Below are 25097 nucleotides of genomic sequence, written 5' to 3'. Positions count from 1 at the left end.
TAATACCCAGTAAGAGGCTGCTTTCTGGCTATGTGTGTGTTTGAGCACATATACGTGTCTCCATGTGACTTTTCCTCCAGTTTCTGCACCAAGGATCTAAAAACCTAAAGTCAAGACTGTCCCCAGAAAATGTATCCCATGTTCTCAATCAAACCTCTCATTTTCTGACAGCAGGGACATAGCCAGCGTTTTAGCAGTGTTCACATATTGCAGACATGATCATTAAAGAGGGCTTATGGTTGGCTGCAACCAAGACTCTTCATTTTGCAGCACTGAGGCTGTGGCCTGGAGAGGCTGTGGCAACATCCCCATATCTTTTTAACTCAACCTTTCTGGGCTCCCGAGGACAAGCAATCACAGGATCAGTACAGTTCAGCCTGTGGTTTTTCAGTTGCATGTCACACTACCTCTTTTTCCCTGTCCCCAGCCTGAGGCTGATATTTCAGGCTGCAACAGAGGACTGCCAAGAGAATGTCTGCTTGCATGTCCCGGGGCCGTGCAGCCTGCGGGGGAAGCACAGCCCCAGGTGCTGGGAAAGCACCTTTCTGGGTGAGCGGGCTCTGCCAAGCAGCCTGCCCTAAGAGCAGCTGCTGCTCAGGTGGGAGCAAGCTCCCCGCTGAACTGAGTGGCTTTCCACATTGAGCACCAGGGTAGACGCATTGCTGTAGGTCTGGGAGCACCTTACCCATCATCTCTGTCCTTGGTCCTATCCCAGTCACCTCCTCTTAGCACAAAAAGAAAAAGCAATGAGATGCAAGTGCAGGGAAAGCAGAGGGTCCTCACCACTCAAGGGATGCTCCTTTGCCCAAATCACTGAGACCATAAGAAGAAAGAAAAATTAGAAAGAAGTATTATTTAATCTTGGTTTGGTCATGACTAGTGATTAAGAGAAGCTTTGTGTTACCAACCTGTGCACTGTCATGAGAGCTTATTTTTTGATGGTAAACAGACCTAGAAATTATGGTTAGATAGGGATATTAAATTTTATTGATGGAAAATATAACTAAAGATTATAACCTGAGAACTGCTAACTGGTCTGTCTTCCATGTATTGAATGGCAAAAATTGCCCTGTCACTAATAGGTAGGAAAAGAAGAAAAAGAAATGACTGAAGTTGTCTATTTTTTTTTTCCTTTCCACCATGAAGTTATCCAGAGCTGGTTCCTTATCCTAATAAAGGCTAGTTAATAACTTATTTTAGAAAGAATGATTATGTGCACTTTCATCTTGCACCCTGATTACTTGCTAATGATAAAAGTAAATCTGTTCAGGCAGAAAGTTAGGAGGATTTAGAGTGGGCAAAAGAAAAAAAGTAATCACGATTTCCAAAAAGTTTATGCTGAACAATTGACATTATTTCCCTAAATCCTTGGTTAAGACCAGCACCACTGCAGGTCTGACACTGCCAAGAATCTTTGGTCCCCCAAGGTTTCAGCCACATCAAAATTATAACAGGTATATACATACATCCAAAGGGAAGCTAATCAGGTGGGAACTGAAAGGTTAATTAACGGGTCTGGTAACTTGCAGCCTCTTTATATCCACCACCAGATTCCTCCTGTTTACATATCCAGAGATACCAAACCTGTACAGAGAGGAAAAACAACAACAACCAAAAGCAACAACAAAAATAAATTTAGAAAGCAACCCACTTTGTTATTCTCTCCTCCCTCCACTCTTTGCTGAGGCCTGGTCAGATGGGCTTGTTCCATGTGTGGCTGCTTTTCCTCTTTGATGTAGGGTGCTTATTTCAGTACCACTGAAGCAGGAATTAATATTAATCATTCATTGCCACCACAGTCTTGACTCATCCAAAACTGCAGGGGTAGGTTTTCTTTACAGCTCCAATTAAAAAATAGAGGTGGCTTTATTCTTCTAAAAAGGAACTGTTGGCAGTGAAATACAAATGACAGAAACTTTGATGCCTCAGGATCTTCCACCACTCTGCTACGAGGTTTAAAAGGCCAGCAGGTTCCTGACAAAAATTTATTCAAATGCAGATACCTGCTAAGATTAGCCTTCAGCTATGGTAAAAAGTTTATTTATTTCTCAGTGATCAAACTGTTGTTAAGATTAACTGGAATTTTTGTGCTTCTAAACTCAGTGGCTACAGGGGATACTCTAATGAGCAGGGGCTGATATACAGCCATAAAGAAATATCCATTTTTAAATAAAATGATAAAATAATAATATAAAAAATGATATACAAAATTGCATTTTGTCTTTTATTTTCAATGAACCAAACCCCAATAATTTCTTAAAAGGAAATGCAACTCTTAGCTACTGAGACTCAAATAAACTTGGACCCCAAAATGAGTTTGTCCTGGATGATTAAAGTCAGGAGATCAGTTTTGCTGGGATGTGAAGCTGAGAAATGTTTCAAAATACAAGCACTGGGACATCAGGCTGACTTGGGGGCAACCTGCCAAGCAGGCTTTGCTTTCAAAGCCTCGCTTCCCACTTGCCAAGGCAGGGAGGATCTTATTTGGTGTAGATGTCATAGTTTATGCAATATCACCCAGCGGAAAAGCTCAAAGCGCACATGTCCCACACTGACTCAGCAAAACGGGGTTTCAGGGATGTGGTCTGCTGAGGAGGGATCACGCACCAGCTCAGGTCACTGGTTCCCCCTTCATGGTGGCCTTCCTCTTCCCAGGCAAACACCCTGCAAGCCGACAGCTCTTCAGGGTACTGCATTGCCTACACCTAGGGTAGGACAGCAGATGTGCAGGAACTCAGCCATTACTGACACCAGAAATCACCCATGGGTTCAGGACCAAGAGCCCAGACTCACAACCCCCTCTTCATGAGCTCAGGGATGCTGTAGTGTGTGAATCATCCTCCTTCCCTCTTTCTGGGTTTCCCTCCTCCAAAACCACTGTCCTGCCTTCCCCCTGCTCCCCACAGCCAGCAGACACACGAAGCAAGCAATGCTTCTTAATCCTTTCTTGGGGCCCCATTTCCTGCACCTCCTAGCCACGAGAGCTCAGGCTGTTAGATGTGAGCCTGAGCTTTGGCATTGCTCGTGCGTTATGAATTCATGCTCCTCTCTTCCTGAACTTGAGCTCAAAACTTAGCTGGTGGGGACAGCTGTTGCCCTTCTTTTTTCTTTTCGGTTGCTTGCCAAGGGACCACCCTTCACATCTGACTCACCACCTCACAGGCAGGCTCAGAAGGAGTTAACTTCCTTGTCACCCTGCTTTGAGGTTTCCTGCTTTGATACTGCAAAGACTCTTCATAGAGCAGTGCAAAGGAAAATGGGGGGGGGGGGGGACTGGGGGGAAGCCCTTCTGGTTGTAACACCTGGTCATGATCTGCTTGCATGAATAAAAATTACACTCCCCTTTCTCTCAAGTTGAAGACAATCAGGAGTACTTCCCTGCAATCAGAATTAAATAAGCACATAGCCAGGCTGAGTGGGGACCAGGGAACTGCAAATCAGTCGGTTTGAGATACAAGCACCCTCAGCTGCTCTGGGCTACAGCAGCTCTGGCTGTACTGCCACAGTGGAGGGAGCCCAAATGGCACAGACCAGCCTGCACTCACCTTGTTTGGGGACCAGGACCTCTATGGCCAACAGTGTCTATACTATAGAGCACAAGACCCTGGATCTCCATCACTCTGGTCCCCTATAACAGTATTATCATGATTTCTTATGCTTTTCTTCACTCTGAAGTAGTGAGAACTTTGCTCCACCCCAGTGGCATGGTCTCATGGCACTGAGAGTCCATGTTGTGTACTCCTGATGTGGCATGAAGGTATCCAGGAGTGTGTGAGGACACAAAGCCCCCCGAGATTGCGCTGGACAGTAGCATAGGGTGGAGGCACCCATACCTGGTGCACTTTGGGTGGGCACCACGAGCTGTCCCCAGGACTCTGCTGGGGCTGTGCCTTGGATTCAGATAATTGAAGGAGTTAGAAAGAAAGAGGGAATGGGTTAAGCAGTAAAGTCAGTTATGACTTGAGGGTTCATGCTTGCTTCCTACCTCTTCTGTTTAACACTATGGACATACCCGTTGAGGCTGAGAGTGCCAGGGCCATGTGGGCACACACCCGCTATAGGAATGCCCACAGCAGTGGCCTTGCAAGGCTTTTTCACTGGGGAAGCAGAGCTAGCAAGTACGAGCAAGGATGTACAATCCACTTAACCCAAATGAGCTGATCCATGGCTGTAATTTATGAGTCTGCTTTCTGTCTGTAGTAAATGCAAAGAGGGTCTAGCTAAACCACAGTGCTAGGAGGTTAAGCTTGGTCAGATTTCCTCCCGTGTGCCATAGGCCAGGAGCATGCACTCAATTACCATGCCCCAGCTGATGCTCAATCTATTTATTGTGCCACAATATGCTGATCATATGTCTGAGCCTCAAGAAATGATTACCATTTCTGGTTTGATTAAGTGAATGTCTCTTTTGAAGCTGCAAATGATGCCGCTACAATCTATCAAGCAAATATGTATTTATGAATATTTAAAAATGCTAGTTATGCAAATATGCACTTAGGGAATTTAAAAATACACGTAATTAACCTCTTTGGGGTTGCTGTGATCTGCTGAGTGAATACATATCCAAGGAGAATAATCAAGCCAATAAGCCAACAATGACTATTGCAGATGGATACTCAGTTGTATCTCCCTGCTCCTCAGGTGGTGGTAATACACATGGGTTCTGGAGTAGACAGTTACCTTATGTCTTCAGTCATTTCTCTGCTAAGCCGCAATAGCTCAGGCTGGCTGGTGATTCTCTGCTACAGCCACACCTAATCAGGGCATTAAGACTCATTATGAAATCACTGCTGGGGGAAAGAAAAAAAAAATATTATGCAGCTTCTTTTCTAGATTAAATGTTTATGTTCACATCCTTCATTCCATCATTTGCTTCAGCCTATGCCCTCAAAGGTACACAATGTTTATTAACGTCTGACCCCAGAGAACCCCACTCTCTGGTGGAATCCTCATCCCCAGGTACACATAACCACCAAGAAGCATGGATGGTCTAAATAAAGGGTTCTGGAAAAACAGCCAAGGTGGGATTCACTTAAGCTAGCAAAGACACGGAGGAAAGAGGTCATGTTTAAAGTACATGTGGGTTGTCTCCATTATCTAAAAGCTTAGCTCCCCTGCTTACTCCTGTATCTTAGCCCCCTTGCCACCCATATTGCACGTATACTACTTCACACCCAATACCTTTATTTTCAAATCCAACAAGACAAAATGCTAGTACAGTAGTTAAAGTACAGACATGGACTGAGTGGCTAAGTTGGTCAGCAGTGTGTCCAGTGAGCATTCACACACGTACTGTCTGTCCAGCTGCCCTCTCTTGGCTTCCAGCTGAGCCTATCAACCTCTTCTCATGGAGAAAAAGAATGGCACTAGGAGCCATGAGTGGTCTCCTGGCTGTACAGTGCAAAGGCACTGTACAGAGAAAAAAAAAAAAAAAAAAGGAATTTTGTACCTTTGAGACTTCTTTCTAGTTACTGAATTTAGCTGAAATTAGATGATGGATTTAAAACTTAATGGGGGATGGAGGAGGAGAGATAGCAAGCGTATACACAGAACATGATTGCATATTCTCAGATGACTTTTATATAATTTTATTAGAAGATGGTATTTAAAACAAAAAAAAAATAAATCTATCTTTACACAGAAATCTCCTTGGTTACTTACCTGGTGATCTGTAGGATTCTTCTACCTGAGCTGGAAGAGACTAAACACATCTCAATTTAAGCTTTCAGACACTCCAGGTGAGCTTCAAGATAGAGCCATTTGACTTGTTCTTCCTTTATTTCATGTCTGTTGGTGGTTGCCTCTACAACCTGCCCAGTAGAGCTCTCATCTGAGATACAAGAGATAGGTTCAGATCCTCCTCATAAGCCATTTGTACAGTGTCCAACAGGTAAGATTAAGAAAGCTTTGTGCCATAAGTCACCATAGTGAAAAGTTCAGCTTGTTACATACATCAAAGAGAAGGATTTGAAGCCGAGGGGTGATGCTTTAACTACAAGGCTTCTGTTTTTCCTGCCTGATGGATGTACAGCCTTCACCAAGGCACTCTGAGCACACACAAATTTTGACCAAACTTTATCTGCACCATGGCGGGAGGCAGCTTAGCTCCCAACAGCAGAAACCTGTAATCCATACCCCTTCCTATGCGTGTGCTTAGGGCTTGATTTTGGGGGTTCAGCAGCCATGGTTTTGAAGACACCAACAGAAGTTTTTTGGAGGACCTTTAGATTCAAGGCCTCATGCACGATGGCAGTAATGGCAGGAAAGGCACCATGGCAAGCACTATTTAGCAATCTCTAGGGCTTTCATGCCATGGCTGCTTACCTGGTGAACAGAGCTTTGGTCCATATGGGCCACTTCCTTGCAATAATCTTCTGTGAAAACTTTGGATTCATATTCACAGGATTTCTCACTCATTCTGGAGTTAGGAGCATGCCTTTGTTACAAGGCTTGTGGAGGATACAGCCTGCAGCAGGCCAGCATCCCTGGGGATCTCTGAGTGTCCACCACTGGCTTGTCCATGAAGGCCATCAGCCCGTATTGCCTACACACTCCAGAGGTTAGGTTCCAGCACAGGAATTAAAGAAAATTATCAACTCTTTAGTCAGCACTGGCTCACATCCAGGGGCTAACACTAAGCCCTGAATATTATACACTGTCAGCTTTGTTTAAGCAGCATGGCTGTATTTCAGGATCCTGAAAAAGGTATCTGAACAAGCTACAGACCTGGAGGACAGAGAGCAAGAACAAAATTCAGCCTTGTGCAGACATCTACAGCAAGTTTGGGCTGCACTGAAGATGACAGTCCATGCAGCCCTGAGTACTCTGCATCCCATGCACTGTGACCCTAACGCTGCTGCAGTCAGCCCATGCAGGAGCAGTGCTGGTCCCAGCTCGGATTCAGAAGGTGTAAGGGCAGCTGGGTACTGGTGCAGTGCAGCAGAAGTACTGTGGGCAGTTGCATTCGCTTATCAATTCCTTTCTGAAAGCAAGAAAAGACAGCACAACTTTTCACAAAACATCGGTGAAATCTAGACCTAGGGCGAGGCTAGTACAGAGAGGTGAAGTTCAGCCTTTAGGAAACACGCACTAACTTCACAGTGCCTTTAATAGCCCCATCTGAATCCACTCTTACCACACTTGCGACCACAGGAGTAGCAACTGCAACTCTAAGCCCTGCCTGGAAATCTAATCAGTGTGAAAGGGGCAAGTGAACTTCACAAGAGATCAACAGAACTGGCTGAAGTTTAGGAAACAGCAGCCTGTTTCTAATTTCAGACATCTGTGAGAAAAGGCAAAATCAGGACTATTATGTTCAGCAGTGCTCTGACTGACGTTTTCACATGCTAAGTTTCAGTCACAAAACCACTTATCTCTAATGGAAATATTGACACAGATATGAACAGCAACACTAAATACTTTTAGAAAAGCATTTTATTCCTTAGCTTAAGACCTACTGTTTCAAGTGGCCACAACCAGTAGTTCTCTTAAGTAAATTAAGTCCAATTATCTGATGTCTAAATTATAATCCTCTCCCTCCTCAGCTCCATTTGCAGCAATTTTTAGCACAAGAGCAATAACAGTTATGCACACTTACCTAATTATAGATAATGATCTTTATAAAGAGCTGCTAGAATATGCTAAGCATCTTAGCATAAACATACCCATTCATTCCTACAGCAAGAGTATGGTAAAGCTTAGTGATCATGGCAAATAGTATCCCCATGGAAGCAATCTGCTCAGTACAAAATACTGTGATGTTAGTCAATGACCTACCCCCTCCTTTTCTCCATCCCATCAGTTGCAGGTGTGCTTTCCCACCTCACAGAGATCTCAGTCCAGCCTGTCACATCAGCAGTTTTCCAGGAAAGCATCCTTTATTGCCTCTTGTTTGTGACACTTTCTCTCTTCACAGCCATGAGGCACGCATGTCCTGACTGCAGTGCTCCCTCTGCTTCAGTGTTTGCTTTGTGCTTTCTTCCAGGTGGAATCGTCACTGCTGTGAGCTGCAGCTTGGCCAAAACAGAGCTGGGATGGTGCAGCTGGCCAGCTTGAAGAGCCATTTTGGCCCATACCCCACACTGCTCATACTGTTTCCATGTGAAGTTGATAAAGCTAATGACCAGATTCTTCTGCCATGGCAGATTAAAGGGGCCACTTATTACAAAAGGGCCAGATTTCCTCAGTATGACTGGGACAGGCAAGGTAGTAGGCCTTCAGTCCTGTCCACCACTCCTCCTTCCCTCCCTTGATCTTCAAAGAAACTACACCTGCACCATACTTCATCTACTGAAATATACCCTGAACACTAGGGCTTACTCTGCTAGGAACACATAAAAGAAAGACCAGATGAGGAAAAGTCCTACATGCAAGCATCCCTGTGTCCCAGCAGTACTTAACCCTGTGTCACTGTGATGGGCAAGGTCCTTCAGCTACTGCTGCTCCCCAGCCTGCAGCAAGGCCACGGGTAAAGCAAAAGGCTCCCTAGCTGCAGTAGCCTATCCTGGTGATTTCATGCAGCTGACAAGGGAGAGAATACATGTAAATGCATCCTACATACAGGTTCTTCAGGAGTTGGGCACTAGACTGAGGCTGTCCTGATGTTAGGATTGTGCCTTTGCCTCTCCTGCTATTGCACCCAGGGAGTTCAAAACCAAAACCTGCCACCTGCCAGGACAGGCTGTACCACACTTTCCAGCCCTCCCTGTATGACAAAAGCAACAGCTTCATCTCACTTAGGGCAGCTGCTGGAAAAACAACTCCCTTCTTGCCACCAAGATCTCCCCTTGGCATGTCTCTGGAAAACAGCTATGCAGCTAATAGAGAGATAAAGGGAGCTGGGGTGCAGCCCTTGCATGAGCAGAAGCAGCCTCTGAGGATCTGGGGGGTTCCCTTGGCAAGTTTTGGGGGACCCAGCCCTTAACGTGCTGTCTGAAGCACGCACGCTTTTTCATATCTGAGGACCAGGTCTGCAAGCTCCGGGAAGGCGGGCTGAGCAGCAAGTACATTTCCTCCCCTTGCTGCCAGCAGACCTGATAAACCACAAACCGCACAGCTGGGAGGGGCTGTGGGAGCAACCTCTTCACAACAGAGTGGTCCAGAGCATCTGCACCTGATGCGAGAGCCTCCTGAGAGAGATGTCACTAGCCAAAAAGGTGCCAGAGTGCTGTGTGCAGCTCTGACAGCACTGGGCTCGCCCTTCTGAGAAATTATCCCTGCTGCATGGCCCTGTGAAATAATAAGAGAGAGGAAATTTAGTCCAGATCCCAGTTCCCAGCTCTGTGCCCCAGCCCATCAAATTGTCAGGGGCTACCCTGAGGTTTCAGGTGAGGGGGACATGACAGCAGCCTGAGGTTGCAGTTTTTGCTACCTCATCATCTGGTAGAAACAGAAATTTCTGCATAGGGCGTAGTGAAAACCGTCACTTTGACCACTTTAAAAGACAAATTTGCATAAGTTATTGAGGGTCTGTATCTTCTGAGCATACAAATGAGCCACCGCTATCAAGGAAAACACATGAGCACCTTTGCTGCTGTCAGGAGCAAAGTGAGATTCAGCAATAAGAGAAACTTATGAGATGAGAGAAATGATGAGAGAAACTAATAAGAGAAAATGGTCCCATTAATGCCTCAGCTGTTCGATCCTGACAAATTAAAAGGTCTGCCTGGAGAAAAGCATGATGCTGAAAAAAAACTGCTTTGGCAGGATGATCTCGTGCTTGGGAAAAGTAGCAGAGATGAGGCAGTTACAAAAGAAGCGCGTCTGGTGAAGGATCTGCTTCGATGTGTGGTATGCTATCTGTGTGAATATCAGCTTAGCTGCAAACTCATATGACAAGTTACTGTACAAAACCTTTCGTAACGCAGAGGTGAGGTTGCAAGACTGCTAACCTCACCGGTGCAAACCTCAACACTGCAGCCAAACCCATCTCACTGCTGCTGTTTGCAGTCTACAGCCAGACCTCTCATGCTTATCCCCTCCCTGCCATGTCGGCACAAAACAACTGCACAGCATGTTTTTGGGAAAGTCACACCAATAGTGTGCAGAACGGGTGAGCGTGTAGCTGGTGTGCTTGGTTATGAAGACTTCCTGCCTCTTACCCAGGAAGGGCATGGTCTGCAGGTGTCATACGGGGTGAAAAATAATGTAGACTCCCCGTGACTTATTCCTAGTTACCGCTTTGACTTTCAAGGTTTGTGTTAACGAGAGAAGCCCTTTAGCCACATCATGTTTATATGGAAATATGTGTGTTTAGAGAGCACGTGATAGTAGCTAAAAGAAGTATGGTATTATTTTGGGCAGGCAAACCATAACTGCCCCAAACCCCACCACACACACACACAAAACACCACCCCTTGCAATGGCAGAGGAATGGACAAGCCAAAGCAAGCACAAACCCTTTCCTCCCCTTTGCTTGCACATCGTGAATTGTCTCCTTGGTGCAACTCTGCAGATGTCCTGCTGCAGTGACTGGAGTGCCAGGCCAGCCGGAGAGCTTTGCGTGAGCCTGACAAGCAGAAAGAAAAGACCTTGGGTTTCAGTGAGACCTTCCACCTTAGCCAGCTGCTCACCATAGCTCCGTGAGAATCACTCATGAACAGCCTCAGCTGGGTGGATTTAACTGTCAAGAAAGAAGTCATTTCCTGCTGATATGAGCAACAGCACCAACTCTTTCCTGCACAGAAATGTATTTGTCCCATTTTACAGATTAAGAAGCAAAGATAGAAAAGGGCTGTGGTTCACCTGACCTAGAGTTAGGCCTGGCATTCATCTGAATTGGCCAAGATCTTACACTATCCTCCAAGACTTTCTCTTGTAGGGAATACACCAGCAGAATCAGTTTTAATTGTGTCAGCTAGGAGCTGTTGTCTCCAGACATACCGACAATACATTTTTTGGTACCTGAAACTCTGCAGATTTTCTGTCAAATGGACTCTGCTAAATGATCTGAAATACTTGATCAAAAAAAAAAAAAAAATCTTGCTTAAATTAAGCTTTCCATAAAATATTTCCTTTGCATAGCTAAGAAATGTGGGGTGTATGTTATCTACACACCAGCCTCTTGCTGCATAGGTCTTCTTGGCATTAATGATTTTAACATTGGCAGTTATCTAACAGACCAAATCTGGAACAAAAACACAAGAGCCCTAAATAGTTTCAGATGATTCACCACAGAGCTCATTCTTTACTTTCAATCACTTCTTTTTTTTTCTCAGTTAATACTATGCTTTGCAGAAAAGGTGGTGTGCCTAATTTCTGTTATAACTACATGTATTTGTGAAAATGATACTTTAATGAGATTGAGACACATTTCAGAACAGTGGGTCAGGTCCCATCTCCAAGTCCAGGGCTTCAGAGCACAGCAATGTCTGTTTTACCATGCAAAGCCTAAGCTATCAAGTTGAGTTGTCAGCTTTGTGCCTGGGCATGAGAGGTTTCCCTTCTCTTATCCTGTCTTTTTCAAAAGAAAAGCAAACCCAGCATTCTCTTCTAGCTAGCTGAAGGAATGAGGAAGTTGTTCTATAGAGGGACACATCAATTGGCATTATGTTTTACCCAAGGACAGCAAGGAACCTAGTTTCATTGCACCATGGTCAGCAGAGAGGATTCAATCATTTTACCTACTTCCAAGCATGGTTTTCATCTACCTTTGCCAGTGGATTAAACAGAAGTAAAGGAGCAGCACCCGCAGTGATTTGCAGACTGCTGATGGTATCAAATGCAATCGCCCAGGGTGAGAACGTGTTCCTGGCTATGCACTCTCCGGGTCTTGTTCCCCAACCACCACCACCCTACCTCACCTATGGGGACCCCTCAGCCTCCTGAGTGAGTGTGACCCTTGCTACACATGTTCACGATGTAGATGCATCTTGAAAACTGCAGCATATTTGGGCCCTTCCATCTCAAAAAGTGCACAGTAGGACTGGAAACAGAGGAGTAAATGATTGATATAAAGGCAAAGATATGAAGCAGCTTCTGTATAAGTAACAACTAAGGAGACAAGAACACATCAGCCTGGGAAAACAGGGACTGAGGGGGAATATGACATCATATATAATGACACATAAATCAAATCCTGAATGGTATAGACAAAACAGGGAACTCTTCTTCATTTCCCCCTCATATGCAGGGGGCTAGGGGGCATTTTATGAAACTAGCAGATGGCAGATTCAAAACAAACAAAAGGAAATACTTCACAAATACACACCGAGTTCAGCTGTGCTCCTCGCAACTGGTTGTTGTGGATGCTAAACATTTACATGAGTTTAAAAAGCCAATGTAACAAGTTCATAGAATTTGTGAAAACTTGGAGAGCTTGGGAAGAAATATAATCTATTATATTCTAATATATCTAATATAATATAATCTATAAAACTTGGAGAGATTGGAGAGAAATATAATCTATTGGCAACTACTAAGTACAATGGCTACTCTCCTCCCTTCCAGGTGAAGAAGTGGCTACAGAGATACTGTTGGAATTAGGGACAATTTTTCCATAAAAGTGTTGCTTTTGACAGAGAGGAGAGGAGAGGAGAGGAGAGGAGAGGAGAGGAGAGGAGAGGAGAGGAGAGGAGAGGAGAGGAGAGGAGAGGAGAGGAGAGGAGAGGAGAGGAGAGGAGAGGAGAGGAGAGGAGAGGAGAGGAGAGGAGAGGAGAGGAGAGGAGAGGAGAGGAGAGGAGAGGAGAGGAGAGGAGAGGAGAGGAGAGGAGAGGAGAGGAGAGGAGTCATTGCTTGCTCTCTTACATACAAGATATAGTTTTGCCTACTGGCATCAGGAAAGATTGTTTCTGTTATACGTTGTTTCATGATAGCTAAGAATAAGGGACCACAGAAGGTAAAGTGCTGAGCTCCATCCACTTCAGCTCACTTCAAAGGAGCTGAGCTGGGATTTGCAATAAGCTAGAGGTGATGGCAAGTGCATAAACATTGGGAAGAGTATGTTTTCTTTCCAGCACAAGTCACTTGACTTGAATAGGTCTCTGTCAGATTCAGTCACAGAGGTGAAAATATTTACCCTCTTTGGAGATCTACAAACATAAAAAATATGAGATAAGTGCCAAGTATTAGCTGAGGGATCGTAACACTTCAAAGAGACATCAGCACCGTGCTGGAACTTCCTTTAGCAGCGAGGAAACAGCATTACTATGAGTAGCGAAGGAAAACATTAATTCCTTCTCATTCACTCACTGAAAGCATAATTGTAAATCACCCTTGACCAGATGCCATGAGAGGAAGAAATGCTGTTTCTAAAGCTGTTTAGAAATCACTGCCTCTAGCACTAAATGATCCAAACAATTGCTTTTAAACTAGGGACAGTAAAACCACAGTCCTTGCTGTGCACATCAGCTATGACAGGTAATGTAACTAAACAGCTGCTATCACACTCCTGCAAATTAAATGCAAGCACTCTCAAATAGATGGGTTTGTATTCAATCAATGAAAGGCCACGGGGCAATTAATTACTGAGTGTAGACAGTAGAAAAAATCCCTTTCTCTGAAGGCAGAAGATTAAATTGTAGACCCTGCACTGCTCCTTAAAGGTGCATATCCTAAAACCCGTGGTGTCCTGTCCATTTTTGCCAATGGGACATCCAATTATAAACAATGTGAATTTCATTGTTTGAGTCTCCGTAATATGCAAACACACATACCACAGGTTGAGGAAATTGCAAGTGAGCCATTACAATGATTAAGTAGCTGAGCAACCTTTTGATAAGTTGCAAGTAATTTAGTTTTCCCTGGAGCCGCACTGTGTAGTACACAAAGTGAGCGGCACTGGCAAGACAGCGAGGCTGGCTGGGAGGGTAGCCACTGCAGCTATGCTCCTGCATGCAAAAGACATTTTCTGGAACATTCACCTCCATCACCACACTTCCACAGAGCTCACTGGTTGAAGCTATAAGTATGTTACACACTCCTGCCAAAAAAGCAGCTGACACATGATGGAATTTTAGACGGTTCTAGTTGCTATTGCTAGTCTGTCCTGCCCTGTGTTACTTCCCTTGGTAACTCCATCAAAAGTCATTTTTTGTTTGTTTGCTTCCTGTAAATAAGGATTTGGGGAGTGGGGGCTTTGCTGTAGGCCCCAGGTCTGCCAAACTCTCTTCTTTCAAAGGCCTACTTTTCAAGGAACATGGAACAGCCTGCCAAGACAAAGAGTGACACTGCCTTCTTTACATTGAAACTACTTCTTGGTCCTGTTCTGCAGATTAACAAACAGTCTTAAAGATGAATTGTAATTTAGCTAGGAGCAACCCCTCAGGAGAGGCACCTAAAAATTAGCATCCCTGAAAATGCCTGCACTACCACACTCACCAGTCCTCTGGTGCAGACCCCTGAAGTGCTGGTGCCCAAAATGCACTACTCTGTGCACAGAAATAGCTACACACCGATCTATGAGACAATTTCAAATGTCTCTTTCAACATAAAAAAGTACTTAAAAGGCTGAAAGAAAGGGAATGGGGATCGTAGCACAAAAGTGCTCCACTCTCACTGAAGTCAGATCTCTGGAACCACTAACTAACATCAAAATGCCTCGTGCATCTTCATCTGCTAAATTTTTGCATCTGTTCCAAAGTCAACTTCACTCCCCAGGAGTGACATCTTCACAAGCACTGTCCTCATCTTCTTCTACAAAAACAGTCAGTTATTACTGACCCTTTTTTAAGGGGGGTGTGTTTCCCTCAAAAATGTCTCTTAACTTGCAGGAATTAACTAGCAGCATCCCTGTAATTTGCCTCCTGTTCCATGCAATCATAGCAATCAGATAGCAAAGCCTTCTGGCTTTAACCACAGCCCACCAATTAATGTCGCATAGGTAAACGTAGTTCAGAAGCGAATGAAGTAAGTTTTAAACAAAGGTTATCAGTGCCACTATGTAATTTTGCTAAATGGGAGAGAAGCAAACACAGTAATTTGAATCTAATGTAGTTTTCCATGCTTTTGCATGAAAGAAACCAAATATTTGGCTATGAAAGCAGGTCTGCTCTTTCAAAAAAAGACCTGAGTGGCACTTTTCTGTGATATTGGTGCTGGCCCATCACCACCAGCACTGAAGTCAAGGGCGTGGGTGACTGCTGCTGATTACCATCGAGCAGAGTTAAGGTAGTGTTACCTGCCTTTGAAGACCAAGCCCAGAAGGCCCTGTCCTTGAGCTCCACATGCACAGGTTGACAGGTTGTGCAAAATCATGGCCCAAATAGCAGAACTTCGAAGTGGGAAGGAAGTAGGTGAAGAAAAGACAGCACTGAGTTTTTTGATGAAAGGGGAACTATCAGTCTGTAGAGGAAGCTACAAGAGCATTACCTCAGGGAGCAGCCTTGTCCCTGTCTTGTTTAATGTGTTTGCCAAGTGACCTTGATAAACAAAGTGAGTGTGCTCAACTTTGTGTGCTCAAAGTCCCATTTTTCCCTTAGGGGGAAGCTTCCAAAGGCTCCTCCTTGAAATGGAGGAGCAAGGTGACTGGAAACATAAAAATGAGGTGGAAATTCAAAGCTAATCAAACACAAAGCTACTCAACACAAGATCATATATTCACAGAGTATAATGAGAATTGCTACCATAAGATGAGAGCTCATTAACTGGAGATGATCTGATGAGGAGAAGAAGCAGGAGTAAGTATTAGCTAATTAATAGGATGACTTAAGTTACTGAGTGATGCACGTGTAAGAAAAAAGCAAATGTGATCTTAGGATATGTCAGTCAATGCATTCCAGAGAGATAGGTAACAGTTGTCATACCATAAAAACAGTGGAGCGACATGGAATGGTAACAGCATACAAATCGACTGCACTACTTCAGACCAAGGGTCCTCCAAACCCTTTACCACCATCTTCAACAGTGGACAGAGAAAGAACAGGAAGAATAAGAATAGGACAAGCACTTGTAAGACTTCCCTCTGATACTCTCACAAGCCTCGAAACATTTTTCAGTTCAGGGGATTTCCTTCGCTAGTTGTGGTTTGACTATTAAGCAACCCCACAATGGATTTTTCTTCCACATGATTCTCATTCTACCCTTGAGCCATTGTAAATTCCTTGCATCCACTGTGCCCTTGGCAAGGACTTCCTCACATTTACTGCTTATCACATGAAAAATCAGCCCCCCATTTTTCATTTTGAACCTAGTCCCCTGTCATTATAGTGGGTGGCTCCTAATTCTTGTGCTGGATTGAAAACAGGGAACAGTCAGTACACAACTACCTTTTCCCAAATTTCATAGACCTTCTAGCATATCTTCCCAAGCAACCTCTCTTCCAGGCTGAACATGCCCCCATCGTATTCAGTCACCCCAAATCCCTGATCATCCATGGTACCCTTCCCTGAATTTTAATCATTTCAATACACTCTTTCAAAGCTAAGAAGAGTGTGATTACTTACACTAAGCATTCAAGGAATGGTCAAGGTACAGATTTAGACATAGCTAGTCTATGGCATAGTGGCATAGTTTTGTTTTTTGTTTTTGTTTTTCATTTTTAATGAGTTTTTAAGCTGTTAATGAGTATAAAGCTGATGTTTGCATATCTGATTCAGTCATCCATGCCCAAGGAACATTAACTTCACCTTGAAGGAGTACTGAAGTATAGAATCAGTCTAAGAGAATGAGAGAAATGGATTGTCCATCATACACGTTGAGGTTAAAAGAAAAGGTGTGATTCCTGTCTGTACACATCACTGAGAGCACCAGGCAAGGAGCAGTTATTGAGGATGAAAGACAGTATTAGGATAAAGATGTGAATTGAGTTTGGGTGTAAATTAGGCTTGCATAAATTCAGACCAGTAATTAAAAAAGCTGGGGGCTGAGAGATTCTGGAGCAGTATTTCAGTAGAAAGAGGTAAAAACAAACTTTGTTCCCAGATGGAGCACAGTCAGTTCGGTGAAAGGATGGTGCCTGCAGTACTGGGAGATTTGTAACACAGGAAGGCCCCACCTAGGTATGCATTAATAACACACGAGGTACATCACCCCAGTTCCCTCTGCAGCTCCATTTAGACCCTCCCAAGGGCAATGCTGTTTTCATTTAGGATGGAGTAGTTTTTCTTTGCATGTAGACATGAGGAAACCAACCAACAACATACCACAAAGGGGGGAAGGCAGAGGAATGAAGACTGGCTGGCAAGCTGGCTGCTGGTTACTCAGGGAAGTTTCCCTGCCTGAACGAGCCATTACCAGATGAAGAATTTGCTTGGGAGGTACATGGGAGTAGGAAGCCTACATTAATCCATTCTACCTTAGAGCAAAGTAGTGGTGGGAGGAGCAGGTACATAATCTCCAAACATTTTAATAATTCAATACTTTTTAAATACTTAAATCATTTAAGCATTTGTGGATTGACTAAACCCCTCATGCTCCTTGTGTAGAAAGAGAAAGCGTTACTGCAAAGACCCCAGATTAGAGTAGGTCAGATAACAGAAGCATGGAACTAAGCACTGGATGGATGAACAAAGCTTTTTGGTTTGGGCTTTTTGGTAGGTCTTTGGTTTGTTTGTTGTTTCTTTGCTGTTTCTTTTCTCCCCAGCCTCAGTGTCTATAAAACCTCAGACTACTACCACATTAAAGAAAATAAAAATAAAAATAAAAATAAAGTCTCCACAAGTCCTCAGGCTCACAGTTTTCCCTTTCTCTTGATATATGAACACTAGAGGATACATGTTGGAGAATTAAATAGTAAAAGCTATTGTTGTATATACAGCATATGAAAGCACATTTCAGAGAAGTGTAAGGCAAATTTAAGGCATTTCTTTCCTCCTGGGAGGTCAGAAAACTGGGAGGAGACATTTCCGTATACTCAAAGAGATCCTGTATCACAGGCAGGAACAGTAAAAGTCTTCCTTTCTAAAGTGCCAGTAGAGATGGCAATCCTGATTCGAAAGACTCCACTCCTGTAAAACTCTCTTTACCTCGGCTGTCAAACAGCTGCCAATTTCATTAACATCACTGGCAACCTCTGAAGACTCAGATTTGCAACACTAGTGATAAGGCTGTGTTTTGGTGCCAAAATCATCCAGCCGAACTCCAGTTTCCAGAGGAGCAAGGATTTAGAACTGACTACACATAAATTTTGTTAAGTAGTCCTAATATGAAAATAATTAAATAGGAAAAACTAATGTAAGTTTTCTATATGATGTGTGCAAAAAAAATGCATTTAAACATTGAATATTTTTATGCGATTACTTTATATATATATTCAGTGCAGAAAAAAAAAAAAATATATATATATATATATGTATATATATATATATATATATATATGGTTTTTTCCAAAGCACCATCTTCTGCCAGTCAGAGAAATATCCAGATCCTGGTTTGATAACCAACATCTGTATTTTTATTTCAAGAATATAGGAGGCATTGATAAGAAATGAGACTGCGGAGTCTCAGGGACTTCACAGCACCCAGCTATAGACACCTTACAAAGAAACTCCATCTTCCATGTAAATGAAAAGAGATCAGCAGACAGCAATGCAGCTTCCCTAAAACACAGTCTTAGTAAATTATAATTCTTGAAATCTTGTGTCTGGGAAAAATAAAAAATTAAAAAAAAAAAAAAAAATCATGATTTCTGTTCTATTCCCACTGGGGCCATGTCATCTCATCATCAGGAATAACAATAAAATCAATTCATTACATTTCATTGAAGGCAGCCTCAGGAGAGAGATCAAAGAATGAAAGGAAATGAAAGCTGACCGGCTTTATCACCTTTGGAGTCAGTCCCAAAGATCTCAAATTAATTTAGATTGGTGGGGCAGTGCATGAAAGCTGGCAAGCCCTTGTACCAGAGCAGAGCCTTTATACAAACCAGTGAAGTACTGCAGTCTCCAGGGTTTTTCCATGAGCCAAACATTTTTGTGACCACTAAGTACTTCTTCCTCTGGCTATGTCAAGTTTATTATCAGAGGCAGGGGGAATACTTTCATGTTTTCCTCTTGAATTCTTTAGGGAGACATCTGTCCCTCCTGAAAGACCCAGAGTCAAGGTTTCTGTTTGAAAACTTGACCCCACTAAGAGGCAGCCAGCTCTCAGCACCATCCCTAGCCAGCCAGCCACCCACAGGAATCAGGGGCTTGATCTTTCCCCCTGTTCAGTGTAACAAAGCAATTCCCCGAGCCACAAGTCACAGGGAGTTTGCCGGGGTTGCAGCAGCACAGAAACTCTGCAGGAAGGGGCTGGGGTTCAGGGGAGCTTGGATGGGGAGTGGGCATCACCCCACCACTGGCTGCAATCAAGAACATAAAACCTGAGGCCAGCCTCTCTTCTCTTGTCCACACCAGGGACATAACAGGTCCCAGAGCTACCTCAACTTTCTCTTTATTTTTGCCCTCTTCCTAGGAATTTGACTTCATCTGTTTGAGGAACAGCCCTCTGAGCACTTGTTTCCCCTCCAGTCTTTCCTTGCAATGCATTATCATGTTTCATTTTCAAACCAGATCACCATTTCCTTTTCGGCCTTTGTTGTAATACCCAGGCCCTGGGCTCCCAGATGCAAAACAGGCTCCGTGCAACTGCCCTGACTTATCCCAAGCCAAATTTTGCAGCATCCGTGGTACCACATGCCAGAGAGGGAGACCAGTTCCTTATAGACCTTCCCTTTCCTCACCTCCCTGGCAAGTGGCTGCCTACTATAAACATTCAATTAGTCAGTGGATCCCAGTAGCCCTGATGATTCAAAGCCGTGTCATCTGCAGCTGCAGACAGGCACTGCCGGCTTTCCCCTCTTCCGAGTGACGTGGAGATATTGAGTATCTCGGGCCTGATTCCTTAGCAGCCAGCTATGTGGAGTCTGAGACCACAGGGCTGGCAAATCTCCCCGAAAATGAGACGTGATTGATATCTTAACAGCTGTGTGAGCCACAGAATATTTGGATTTGTGCGTTTTGGAGAGGAGATGGGCTTTAAGGGGACAGCCAGGTAGCTGGGTGCTCCTCCCACCATGATCAAGCCCCCACCACTGAAACCAGGGGCTATGAAAGGACTCTGTTTTCAGCCACTCACTGAACATCCAGCAAAAATGAATTCCCTCATTCAACCCTGATTCTACATTCAGTAGGAGGTAAAACATCATTTAAAAATAAATAAAGAAAGAAAATAGGTTTTATGGAACAGTTCCTGATCTTCCAACTTAACTTACTACCTGAGGACTCCCACAAGGAGTCCCACAGGGACTGCACAAAGTCTGCAGATACTGCTGCATTAGCCAATTTTGAAGGCTCAGCCCTGCAAGAAAACTGCTCTGAAGAACTAAGAGATGTATTTCCGACCATCATAATCTGTGCTCTTTACAACCAGTTTGAAAAACACTGCTTTCCTTCTTTAGCCACTTCTCCACGTTGCCTCGCTGCAGGGCAGCTAACATCTGTGGAGGGTCTCCTTGCCTGCTATTCCCACTGCATGGTGGAAACACACTGTGAATAAACCTAGGCATGAAACGTGTGTGCTAAAAAAATTAAATTCTGACCCCAGTCCCTCGGTTGATCCACAGGCATTTGAATTTGCATGCAAATAAAAAAAAAAAAAAGCTGTGATTTTTTTAACCATCCAACAGCTGTTCCTGGACTTGAACACGAGGAGTCATTTGTCTCGGCGTAGCTCTTGATGGATAGATCCACATGACTGAAAACACTTTCATAAGTAACACGTAGTCAGGCTGCTGGCAAGCTCAGAGGACAGAAGGGGAGAGAGACAGAAGGACTTTTCAGCTGCTTTTCCTGGTGGTCAGCTCAGCTGAGCGTCAAAGTACGTTGCTAGCCTAAAGAAGAGATGCTGCCACAGGCGCATGCCAGCCTCGCCTGTAAATAAATAAAAGGCATCATTTTCCTCTGCTCTGAATCTGGCACATTTCTCCAACACTAAATTGATTTAAAACCTTCCAAAGGAAAAGCCTCAATGTTTAATTTCTCTGACTAGCCTTGGATTCTTGGCCCTAATTTTATTTTCCGTAACATCCAGTTTATTTCTTTTGACGCTTGTTATCCTTCAAAAATGCTATTGTAATTAGATCATGACACTCTACAACTATCTCCAAACTTAAATATTCCCTTTCATTCAAGACAGTTTATGTGTAAATTTCATAGGATTTTGAACAATGTTATCTTGAAAGTACACAGTGTTCAGAGCCAGGGTGGAAGGAAAATAAACTCATAGAAAATAAGAAGTGATTCAAGCTTCTGCCCAAAAATTCAAATAAAACTCTTTTGATCTTCCAGAAAAACTTACTTGATTTTATTTATTTTCCTATTCTTCTCTGCTTCCTCTGTTCAGACAAGGAGGGAAAATAGAGAAATACCACATGAAAAAAAATATTTTTTACTGTATTTTCAGCTCACCAAGGACTGAAAATTTAAAAAGAAAGAACAGTGGCCTAAAAGGAATCTCAGTTTGTTCACCTCGGGAAAGCTGCCTGTTTAAGGACTCATGTGACATATATACAGATCTGTCCAGTCCAATCTGGTGCTGTGCCACAGACTAACCAAGGATGACCAGCTGCTACAGTCAAATTCATTGCTCCTGAAACACCTTTGATTTCAGCCTCAGACAGTTCGCCATGAAATAGTTCTCTCTCCCCTGTTTTTTTTTCCAGAGTGGCTGTGGTCTAAAACCAGAAGAGTTCACTTTCTTTTCCCAGTTCAATTCATCTGCTGAGGCAACTTCCCCAAAAGCAAGCAAATTAAATGCAGCTGGCTTTTAAAGACAAAAGGTTCATACTCAACCTGTGTTCACACCTGTGTAAGGGTCACTGCTCTGGGGCTGGGTTGGCACCTCTCTCCAACCAGGCTGCCAGCCTTGAGCATGCACCCTTCCAGTACCAGCTCCTTGGAGGGCATTCACCCAACACTTCCATATGGGCCAAGGTCTGGTCCTGGATTTGACGTGGGAAAGCTTCATGACCAGGTACAGATGCCTTAATCACCTGCAAGATGCTGACTATGGGAGGATATGAATGCAGGGGAAGGAATCTCAGAGCTGCTCTTGAGCAGGATCATGAGAAGAAGTGCCAGGATGCACACAGACATACAAGAAAAGACAGCAGAAGCAGCTCCAACAAAGTTTCCACTGCCTTTGCACACTGCTGGCACCACATTTCTGCAAAACAGTACACCCTCCAAAACAGAGGCCAATGCAATGGACAGGATTATACAGAGGTCTCAAAGCATCAAGACAAGCAGCTGAGTCCCAGCAGTGTTTCCTTTCACCATGTGCTATGGAGTCCAACCAAGATTACCCACATAATATCTGACATATCTAATTCCGCTGCTACAGATCAGCCCACTATGCTGGGCAGGACTCAGATGTCATGTTTGTGTGCTGGGCAGATGCTCTCTCCCTAACCTGGCTCAAACCTGGCATCTAAATCACAGTCTTGAAGCGTAAGCTCTATTTCCATGATTTTCAGGCTTAATACTCAGGATCCCTACTCTCACATCCCCACATCTCAGCCACCCCACCCCATAACAAAGTATCAAGAAGTCAGTATTGTGCCCAAATGAACACCCAGAACACTTCTTAACATGCCAAGGACAGAAGCATCACTTTAAAAAGAGATCTTTATTTATTATTGCTGCACTCAACTTTTAGGAGCCCAAACCAAGCTCCTGAGGCACTTAAGACTGCAGAGACTTTATGTCATTTGGTGCTAGATCAATCAACATGGAAATGATGATTTGTTTCATGCTGACTGGTAGGTATCAAAGCAGATAAAGATAACTCTACCTTTTGGCACATTTTAGAGGGAAAGAGCAGCTTTCCTGGGCCTGCCTACAAAACTGTCCTTCTCCCTCCAAAGGAGACTGCCTTTAATAGCTGGTTGCGGGGGTTCATTTCCCAACGCACGGGAAGGCAACTTGAAATTGCCAGCTGCCCCCCCAGTCTCTGTGTTCTCCCAGTCCAACAGACATGTTCTGGAGAGCAGCCATGCTATAAAGAGGTAAGGAAAGCCCAAGAGGACTCATGATCAGCTTGAACTCACATGATTTTCCTGCAGTCAAATACATACAGTGTCCCAGCCCTCCTGACAGTGGTCTCCAGTGTTTCTGCTGCAACAGCATGAAAAGCACCCAATTTCATTCCTCATTATCAGGCACACTGCCTAATGCTCAGGTACTGCACTCCTTAACCCCTGGGAAATTTTGGTTCAGTTTGTGCCTTAAGTAAAAATGCCTTAGAGCATCTCAAAACAAAACTCCTCAAGCACATTATCCAAACACTAAGAAAAACAAGCAGTTTCTTTCATGCAACTTTGGAGTTCTTTGCTGTGATATCCTGGTTGCCCCAGAGCCAGATGACTTCAGAAATGAAGACTGCTCGATATTTCCTAGGATAAATTTCCCAAACAATTAAAATTTTCCTCAGGACAAAGCTACTTCTGAAATCCATGTGTGTGTTTTTTTTTTTTGTTTGTTTGTTTTTTTACCACAGAGTTCAAAAGGAGTGACCGTTACAGGGCATTTATGAATGTCCCCCAACCTTTACACCCTCTTTGTCCTTGTCTGGTCTAGTCTCTGGAAGCAAACACACAGTAATAGCATTAATCCAATTCTCTGTTGAGCAGGTTTGTTTCCTTCCTCCACTGATAAACAACACAACTCCCAGCACCAATGCACCACTAGTAAAATGAATGACCAGTAATGCCAGAGGCTTCATCTGTTCTCACTTTCTAGACACTGGACTACTCTTCAAAACATTGGTCCCACACTACCAGAGGGAATCCTAGATCCTCTCTAAGTTTTCCTCATCTGGAAAAACAGTTCATACGGGAGGAAACTGTCAGCTTTAACTCTCCAAGTATGAAACTTGGAAACACTTTTGGGTGTTTTATGAGCAGGGTGGGCACTAAGTGGATGCCTGGTACTATTCAGCTAAGTACAATTCAACAAAAAAATATGTGAAAACAATAGAGGTACAACGTTCTCAGGAATAAAGCTGGCCTTTTTTATTATTTTTTTAACAGTTGGAAGAGTTAAAGGGGATGCCCTTTTCAATTAAAGATGGTAATACACCCTGTATGTCCCAGAGCCAAAATTCTCTTTCAGTTCCCGCAAATACAAGATGGAAAGAATTTCACGAGACATTATCAGAAAGAATTCACAGTGAGATAAACATTTACTTCTTCCATTTGTTTTCATTGAGACTTGACTTGTCACTAATAATTATGACAGAGGATGTGATAAATGTCCGCTCAACATTTGTAAGAACAATATGCTCTACCCAAACATGAGAACACACAGGAAAAAAGGCTAATCATAAACTAATTATTTCTTTCACTAATCATTACAGCTCTGAGTCACTGTTTCTATGAATTGCCTCACTCTTTTTTTTTTTTTTTCTCCTTCAGAAGTGAAGGAAAGAAAAAAAAAAAAACAACTTTGTTTTGCTCCTTACTTTGCATCTTTCTATTTTCATGTTCTTATATATATTATTTCTCCTTTCCAAGAGTATGTTGATGTTCCAAACCTGTGTTTGGAAGTTCCAGCCTTCATAAATCTACTTAATGGCTAAAAGCAGCTAAAACATCAAAATGCTAAACCTGTGTTTTCATGTACATAAAATATAACTTCTGCGAAGCTACATTCTTTTCAAGGAGTTCGATGGAGCTTGAATGACAATATGGACTCATGCTTTTCTCCTGTTTCACCTACCACTTTTCCAGCCGGTAGAAGAGCTCTTCATTCTGCCACAGAGGTAAGACACATTCTTATTTTGGGTCTGTGCTTTGCTTTCACACCCCAGCAATACATAAAAAAACCTGAGCTGACCACCTTGTTACCATTCCCATATGAGAAATGCATCTGAGAGTTTCAGTCTTAACACTTCCTCCTGCCAGGCAAATGAGAGTCACACCAACAGCCTTGGAAAGCAGGGACCATAGGTAAGAAAGAAGGGTGGTGAGAGGAAATCACACAGGCTCTGTTGGAAGATTACAGTTGTTGAACCAAATACATTTTGAAAACTCATTGTTTTACTTATGAACACATCCTGAGAATATGAAATTGCTCCTTCATGAAATGCCAAGGTTCTTTCATCAACGGGACTGTGTAAAACAGCAAAACTGAGTAAACACTTTGGGGTGTTGTAATTAGCAAGAGAGTTTCAAGAACTTGACA

This window comes from Aythya fuligula, chromosome 1, assembly GCF_009819795.1.
Source record: "Aythya fuligula isolate bAytFul2 chromosome 1, bAytFul2.pri, whole genome shotgun sequence".
In the NCBI taxonomy this organism is placed as follows: domain Eukaryota; kingdom Metazoa; phylum Chordata; class Aves; order Anseriformes; family Anatidae; genus Aythya; species Aythya fuligula.
Note: the sequence above shows the minus strand (reverse complement) of the source record.